This window comes from Camelus ferus, chromosome X (assembly GCF_009834535.1).
Source record: "Camelus ferus isolate YT-003-E chromosome X, BCGSAC_Cfer_1.0, whole genome shotgun sequence".
In the NCBI taxonomy this organism is placed as follows: domain Eukaryota; kingdom Metazoa; phylum Chordata; class Mammalia; order Artiodactyla; family Camelidae; genus Camelus; species Camelus ferus.
Window position 1 is genome coordinate 49,148,951 of NC_045732.1, and position 9,443 is coordinate 49,158,393.

The following is a 9,443-nucleotide window of genomic DNA, read 5'->3' on the forward strand; positions in this document are numbered from 1 at the left end:
GAATTTTTCCCTTCACATCTTTGCTCTCATCATCCAAGTCTCTCCTCAATTGTCATCTCCCCAGAGAACACTTCCCTAACCACCCTATCGAAAATTACAACTTCCCCATCCCCTTACCTGCTTCATTTTCTTTAAAGCACTTAATCTGAATATGTTATTTATTTGTTTTATCCCACCCCTTAAGAGCAGTAAACCTCTTTGTTTTGGTCACTGTTTTATCCCCAGCGAGCTCATAATAGGCTCTCAAATATTTTTTGAGAGCGTTCCGGCCTCAGCATGATGGCCACTTCATCAGCCTGGGGTATAAGTGTATTTCACTCCAGGAAGTTACAGCAATATCCCTCAGACTTCCCTGCTCAACTTCACATGATGCTTGATATTGTCATTTTTGACAATATGGAAATATGATTTAGATGCTATGTCTCTACTCAGTTTTGTCTTTTATTACATAATCATATACTAGAACTTTTACCTAGAATGTGTAAAATGAATTCTTCAGTGGCCTGCAATTGCTATTAAGCCTGTTAAGATTATGGCAATAACATTACCCACGCCTTCACATATTCTTGAGGCAAGTGTGGCTTAATGTAAAATATAAAATCGTAAAAGAAAATGTAAGTGAATATATCCATAGCCTTAGGGATGTGGAAGGACTTACTAAACATGACACAAAATCTATAAAAGGAATTACTGTTAAATACAACTTCATAAATAAAAGTAAAGCTTCTGAATGTCAAAACATAGGGTTAGTAAACTTAAAAGACAAATGAAAAACTGAAAAAAATTTCAACATGACATATGACAGTACAGAGGTAGTACTGATTTATAATAAAATTAAAAGAAAAATGACGGGGGAAGGTATAGCTCAGCAGCAGAGTGCATGCCTAACATGCACAAGGTCCTGGGTTCAACCCCCAGTACCTCCATTAAAAATTACCCTCCCAAGATAAAAGAGAAATGACAAATTGGCAAAATATGTGATAAACATTGAATAAGCAGGTATGGCTGATACCACTATAGATGATCCCCAACTTAAAACGGTTCAACTACAATTTTTGGACTTCACCATAGTGCAAAAATGGAAATGTTAGCTATCTTGATTGTGGTGGTGGTTTCATAGGTGTATGCATCTATCAAAAATTCATCAAATTGTATATCTGAAATATGTGTAGTTTACAGAAATTATATCACAAAAAGGTGTTAAAAATAAAAATAACATATACACAAAGACAATGATAGGCATTCAACAGAAACTGTACTTCCAAGTTTGCAAGGCTATATGTAATAAATGTACAAAGATGTTAATCATAGTGAGGTGTATAATACTGAAATACTGAAAAATAAGAAAGAACTATTCAACAATAATTAGATACTTGACAGTACATCCATATAGTAGACTTATACATAGCCATTAAAAACGAGTAGCTAGATCTGGAAATATGTTTTTTAATGAAAAAAAATTTATAAAATAGTATGTATTCTATTTTTATATTAGAAAGATATATGTAAATACACATAGAAAAAAGTCTAAATGCATATACATGCAAATAAAATGTGAAAGGATTATTACACATTTTGACTTTCTGCTTTACCTTTTTCTGTGTTGTCTTGAATATTTACAATGTGAATGTATTATTTGGTATTGAGAGGAGGGGCCATTTTTATTTCAAAAGAACAAGTATCTCCCTATGTACTTATTCCTTCCGTGCTTCATTCAAGTATCCCTCCTTTCTTTCTTTCTTTCCTTCCTTCTTTTCTTTTCTTTTCTCTTCTTTTCTTTCTTTCTTTCTTTCTTTCTTTCTTTCTTTCTTTCTTTCTTTCTTTGTTTCTTTGTTTCTTTGTTTCTTCCTTCCTTCCTTCCTTCCTTCCTTCCTTCCTTCCTTCCTTCCTTCCTTCCATTCATTTCTTCCTCTCTTTCTCCCATGTATTCTTCCGTGTTCTTTTATAAGCAAGGAGCTGCTTACTTCTGATATCTAGGAAATGACTTCTTCTCAAAACAATTTATCCCATGATGGCTTTCAGTTTCACCCTAAAACCCAAGGAAGCAACCACTGAATAATTCTCATTCAGTTTCCCTTTAGCCTAATTGCATTTCTCTCCCATGTGTTTTTTTACATATGTGTCATGTTCAGATGATTTTTATCTCTTCCTGGTGAAGTGACCCTTAACAGGAAAAAAAGAAAAGAATTTCCCAATTTTCCTTCTGTTCATTAATCAATAAAGTGTATTGATCATCTACTATATGATGATCTACTATTGATGGATCATCTACTATATTCCCAGCTGGTGGCGGGGAATAGATCAGTAAACCACAGACAAGAAGATCCTGCCTTTGTGGCAAGACAGACATTGAACAAATGCTTATAAATGTAATGAACATTACAAAGGAGACATATGGGTACAGTGGGAAGGGTATATGAAAGGCACATTTAACCTAGAGAAGTTGCCATTTTTAGCTGAGACTTGAGCTGAAGGAAGAATGATGGTTAGGGAGGGAAGGAAGATGAGGGAAGAGCCCTGAGAGAGGGAATAACCTGTAAAAGTCCCCTGGGGTGAGAAAATGGAAGCTTGGGAAATGAAAGAATAGCTCATTTTCTCTGGAAAATCTTTTTTTCTTCATAACACGCATCACATTGGAATTTATCTTGTCTATTTGTTTATGTTGTTCATTAATTATATTTTTATGTTTATAGTCTGTCAGTCTTCCCACTGGCCCACCCCCTGTGTAAAGTTCTATGGGAACTGAGGCTTTGCCCTACCCCATCACCACTCTATTTTCTAAGCCTAAAATACACAATAGACACTCATCAATATTTCAGGAGTGAATCAAAGAATTAATTTATGGATCAAATTAGAGATTTGGGATCTTATTCTTAGAGCAATGGGAAGTTGTTTGAATTTTAAAAAGAAATCATTTAAAAATGATGTGATAAAAGTTTTTTTTTAAAACTTTAATCTTTAAAAACTTATCTTTATGGCTGCTATGTGCTTATGACTCCATTTTCTTTCTGGTGGATTTATCTACTATTTTGAGTCCAAACTCCTTTATCTTTAAGAAGTTCAGCTGGTTTTATTTCTTAAAAACATGACACCTCCCAAATATCTATTTAGTTTAGATACTGCCTCTAATGTCTAAGTAGCTGTAAATTTTTTTTTGAATAAGAATTACTGGCCAAAATCAATTAACTAGAAAACCAGTATCTGCTTCTTAGCACTTCCATTTTGCCTAAGTTCACTCCTTTAGGAGCTCATAATAATACTTAAGATATGAATGGGTTTTTAATGTTTTCTTCAGTAGCCCCTGAGGAAGGGGTTAGCAGGATGGGAAGAGACAAGTGAAAAGTAATCAGCAATTCATTCATTCAACAATATTTACTGTGTGACATGGCACTGTGCTAGACCTTGAGGCTATAGATATAAAAGATATAGTCCCTGTCCTGCAGAAGTTCACAATTCAGAAGAAGAGAGGCATCCTGGGAGTATGTAATTTCATCTGCAGTCATTTTGTGAAGATATGTAGAAGCCAAAATTGGTATGTTGGTTCCATTGTAGAGGCCCCAGCAACACTTTTTAGGAAGTCAGCCACAAGTTTGTATTTATAAAATGTTAGTGGTCTTAAAAATAAAGATTAGAGAGCGAAGCACACAAAGCATAAGATGAAAGCCCTTTTATCCTTTACCATCTGTAGAAGACTTTAAAAAAATTTTATTGAAGTATAGTTGATTTACAATGTTGTGTTAGGTTCTGGTGTACAGCAAAGTAATTAAGTTTTATATATATATATATTCTTTTTTCAGATTCTTTTCCATTATGGGTTATTACAAGAAATTTTGGGGAGGATATAGCTCAGTGATAGAGTACATGCTTAGCATGCATCAGGTTCCAGTACCTCCATTAAAATAAATAAATAAACCTAATTACCTCCCCCCCACAAATGGAAAAAAAGCAAGATACTGAATATAGTTCCCTGTGTTATACAGCAGGTCCTTGTTGTTTATCTATTTTTATACATAGTGGTATGTATATATAGTGGTGTGAACCTGTTAATCCCAAACTCCTAATTTATCCCTTCTCTTTCTCCTTTGGTAACAATAAGTTTGTTTTCTATGTCTGTGAGTCTGTTTTGGTTTGGTAAATAAGTTCATTTGTATCATACTTTAGATTCCACATTTAAGTGATATCATATAGTATTTGTCTTTCTCTTTCTGACTTACACTACTTAGTATGATAATCTCTAGGTCAATCCATGTTGTTGCAAATGGCATTATTTCATTCTATTTTATGGCTGAGTAGTATTCCATTCCATATATATATATCTTCTTTATCCATTCATCTCTCATTGGACGTTTAGGTTACTTCCATGTCCATGTCCCAGATACATGCCTAGGAGTGGGATTGCTGTATCATAAGGTAAGTCTATTTTTAATTTTTAAGGAACCTCCATACTGCTTTCCATATTGGCTACACCAATTTACATTCCCACCAACAGTGTAGGAGGGTTCCCTTTTTATGGAAGATATTTTTAACCTAAAAGCCTTGAGAACATCTTGTATATTCACCTTAGTCTAGTAGGAAATATTACAATTTGCTTCATTCCTAGCAGCACAATGCCATGTTTATACTAGCATTGTTATTGAAGACCTAGTTGCTCTAGAACTCAGTTTCTCTCCTTCAAAAAAGTACATAGTGATGCATTTGGTTCCTCCCACAAATTTCCTTAACTTAATTAACTCAGGTTATTTTCCTTCAGTAAAATATACTCTAGAAATTGGAAGTATTATTGAAAATTTTTAAACATAGTTATAATAAAATATGTACTGATGCCTGGTTAACTACATTAGTAGTAGAGGAACTCCATAGATTTGCTGTCATGTCTTTTTTTCCAGCTATTATAGCAGCAGTGAAAGATCTCTCTTTACATTCTATGCTTTTGGGGAATATAAAAATAACCTGCTTAATGAAACAAGATCAAGCACCTTATGTATCCAAACATAAAGGTTTCAGATGGTCTGGTTTAGAAAGCACAGGGCAGTTTTCCAACTCATGCCAAAAACAACCAGAAAGTAATCTGCCTGTACTAAATTAAGTGCAATATATCAGGGAGAAGACAGAAGGTCTGGATTTAGAGAAGAAGTACCCACTTTATCTCCAATTATTAATCTATTTTAATAAATACTTTGTCATTTAATTATTTAAACTGTGAATAATAAAATGTTTAAAATAGATTAAGTTGACTATGCACTTTCGCTGACTTCAAACAACTTTATACCAAGTTTCTCTTTAGAGAGAGGATGAGTCTGTCCTTTTTTTTAATTTTTAATTTTTAAAATTTTTCTTGGGGGAGATAACTAAGTTTATTTATTTAATGAAGGTACTGGGGATTGAACCCAGGACTGTGTACATGCTAAGCATGCACTCTACAACTAAGCTATGCCCTCCCCCTGGATAACTCTGTCCTTGCTTCTTTTTTCCTTCCTCTTCAGTCACCATAAAAGCTTCAAGCACATCTGGTCCTGCACCCATCTAAACTCTCATATCCATAGAGGTCAGTTATAAATCCACTTCCATCTCCATCTGCACTGTTTTGCATCCTTTCAACATTTTCTGCTGAGCCCTCAGTACTAACACACCCCCTGCTCTCTTAACCTCTTTGTAGAAAGGGCTCTCCTTTTCAGCCCTTTGACTGAAAAGTGCCAGCTTCCCAAAGACCCCTCTCTCCCTGCAGACTCACTAGAAAAAAATACCCCAAGTACAGATCTTCCCCCTCACAGAACCTTTATATCTCACACCCAGAAGGAAAGCTGGGAGGAGCACTTAGTTTAAATACAGATTCCTAGGCCTCACTCTAGGAATCTTATCAGATCAGATGTTTTAGGGTAGAACTCAGGAATCTTCATTTTAAATAAACTCTCCAGAAGATTCAGATGCAGGTTATCTGCAAAGAAGTGTTTGGAAGATGGACGTTAGTTAAAACAATACTAATAGTTACCCTCTGTTGTGTTCCTAATATGTGCCAAGAACATTATGCACATTATCTCATTCGACTTCTATAAAAAAAAGCCCCCCCCCAACAAAAAGCCTTGAGAGATGTTATGAGTATTTTAGGGTTGAGGAAAATGAAGCATAAAGCAGCAAAACCAAAATTTGCATGAGATCACAGAACTAGTAAATAATGGAGACAGATTTGTCCTGTAAGTGCATGCTGATTCTAGTAATCCAGATCTCCCAGCTCCTAAACCAGGGTTTGAGTGAATAATAATACATTTAAAAATATTTTCTTAAAGATGATTGAAAAGAGAAAACCTGGCTCTGCTGGAAATTTTATTCTTCAGAAGTTTTATATATTTTACAATGCTAAAGATCTTAAATGGTCATGGTCTTTTCAAATAAAAGTTCCCTACCCCCTTTTTAATCCTCCCCATTGCAGAAATCAGCTTAAGGCACTTCTTTTTTTAATTTTTTTTGCACTTTTTTATTGAATAATAGTCAGTTTACAATGTTGTGTCAATTTCTGGTGTACAGCATAATGTTTCAGTCATACATATACATACATATATTCCTTTTCATATTCTTTTTCATTATAGGTTACTATGAAATATTGAATATAGTTCCCTGTGCAAGACAGTATAAACTTGTTGTTTATCCGTTTTATATATAGTAGTTTATATCTGCCAATTTCAAACTCCCAATTTATCCCTCCACCCCTTCCTTCTCCCCTGGTAACCATAAGTTTGTTCTTTATGTCTGTGAGTCTGTTTCTGTCTTGTAAATAAGTTCATTTGTGTCTTTTCTTTTTTGATTCCACATATAAGCATTATCATGTGGTATTTTTCTTTCTCTTTCTGGCTTACTTCATTTAGAATGACAATCTCCAGGTCCATCCATGTTGCTGCAAATGGCATTATTTTATTCTTTTTTATAGCTGAGTAGTATTCCATCATCTATCAATCGATTGATCAATCGATCGATCTATCTACAGCATCTTTATCTGGTCATCTGTCAATGGGCATCTGTATTGTTTCCATGTCTTGGCTATTGTAAATAGTGCTGCTGTGAACGTTGGGGTGCATGTGTTAAAGTAACTTATTTCTTTGGCTTAGATTAATTCCTTTTTTTTCTTTTTGGACAGGATAAAAGCACTTAGAAATACCTACAAAAAGGGTGCAGTCACTGACTTTAGGAAAGCCTGAATAATGCTCACCTGTTTCTAAGAACTCAAGATAATCTAGCTGTGAGAAAATGGTATCAATCTTCCATAATTCTGTATTTCCAGGAGAAATAGAATGCTGTTTAAAAATATGCCTTACTACCGATATATAAGTAGATAATAAAATTGATATTTATTGTGCACTCACGATGTGCCAGGCTCTGTACAAACATTAATCAGTCCTTTTAAGTCTCACAATAAACCACCTGTGACATCAGTATTGTTATACCCATATTAAAACTGGGAAAATTGAAGTTTAAAGTAACCATATCAAGCAATACAGTGAGTAAGTGGAGGAGCCAGGGATACAAACCGAGTTTGTGTGACTTTAGAGTCCAGGTTAGGTGCTTAATCTATCAAACTTCCACAAAGCAACCTTTCCATAAAACAGCACCCTTTAGGTAGATACAGAACTGCAAATGGGTTATTAAAGAAACACACCCATGAGAGTCAGATTAGGGAGTGGAAGAGAGTATTTTTATTTTGGATGCTTTTGTTTTCTCCATGGAGGATTGGGCCAGCAGATGCATCCATTTCTCAAATATGAAGTGCCCACTCTTCTTATAGCCATTTCATGTTGAGTGGTAGCTGCCCTGCTCTAGTTTGAGCACTGAGCAGAGGAGAGGAAATACCTTGTGCTTCTTTTCACTCAGTGCACTATCTTCTCCATCATGGCCCTCAGTTACTCCCATACTGGAAGGCACACTTGTGCTTGCAAAGGAAGGGTTATTGCTTGAATCGGCCTGATTATAAATGGCCTACAAACCTCCCTTCTGGACAGAGGTGGGCCTATTTCTTAAAGATCAAAGAGTAAGGAATCTTCATTTCTCTGATTCTGGATGCCCAAATCTTGGGTTACTGTTCCATTTTTGAAGAAAATCTTCTACAAAAAGATACACAGTAACACAAATATCATCATACTAAGACATATAACTAGATTTTCCTACTCTCTTCTTAATCTGTAATTAGATTGAGTGAGAAGCCTAAAATCATAAACAGAGTATCAGACTTAGGCAGCAGTGTAGCTGGACTGGTCACTTTATATTATAAAGTTGAAATTGTGCAGTTTAGCTGATTCATGCTGCCGGTTGAATAAATGCAGTAAAAGCTGACACAATATGAGGTGAGGAACCTAAGAGACACCAATGTAGTTCATGTGAGCTCTAACCCTGAGCAAAGCTGCCAGATAGACAAAGTTCATTTTGGTTGTTCCTTTGGCATTCCTCCCCAGCTAGACTTGTGAGCATCTACCCCAGGAATCTCATTGTCAGTGTTTAGCCAACATCAGTTATTTCTAATCATATTCAAAAGTTTTGTTATATCCCCTCGCTGTCAAGTGATTTTTTTCCTTTAAACTGACTCATCTTTTAAAATGTAAATATGTTTATTTAAAAGGATATTTTGCATCACTATTATAAATAGAAAACCACTATCACTAGTATCACTTATCATAAATGGAGGAAAATCATACAAATCAATACATAATTAGTAAAATACAGAAACTTCAGCTTAATATCACCTAAGAGCATGCTGACTAACATAAGCAAGGGAAACCTTGTTTATGGATTCATATTCCTGGCCTAGAACCTAATGCTGTCCAGATATTATTACTGCATTATGTTCCTTTCTTCCCTCCCAAATTAAGCCAGTTATATGGTTTATTCTCTTAAGGCTCAAGCCTCCTTCATGGCCTATTCCAATGTGATAATTAGCTCAAATTGAATAAACCAGTTTCCAGTTTAGGAGAAAGGATTGAAAGAGATTCTCTCCAGATAATACATATGGGTTTTAACTCTTGCCTTTTTGAGATAATTTTTTCTTGAAACCAGTGATTTCCAAACCTCCAAATCACCGGTACCAGAGCCTACCCTGGCAGGTCTGATTCCAGTACGACTGAGGTGGAGTCCAGATATCTATATTTAAAAACAAACAAACAAATAAACAAATAAACCTCCCAAAGTAATTTGAACTTATTTGGGAACTTTGGTATAACCAAAAGAGAGGTCTTTGGGGAGGAGCCATAGCAGATTGGTGGGGAAGATATTTTCAGGTGGGAATGCGGAATGCTTGATGATTGGTATTTGTCAAATCACACTGTAGGCACTTAATAAAGACAAGTTTAGTTCTGTAGACTTGAGTACCTCAAGAAGAATTAACTTGGAACAAATGAGTTATATTATTATTTTAAGAGAATTTCAAAGAAATAGTGCCAGATACAGGAATGTATAGTTTGTGT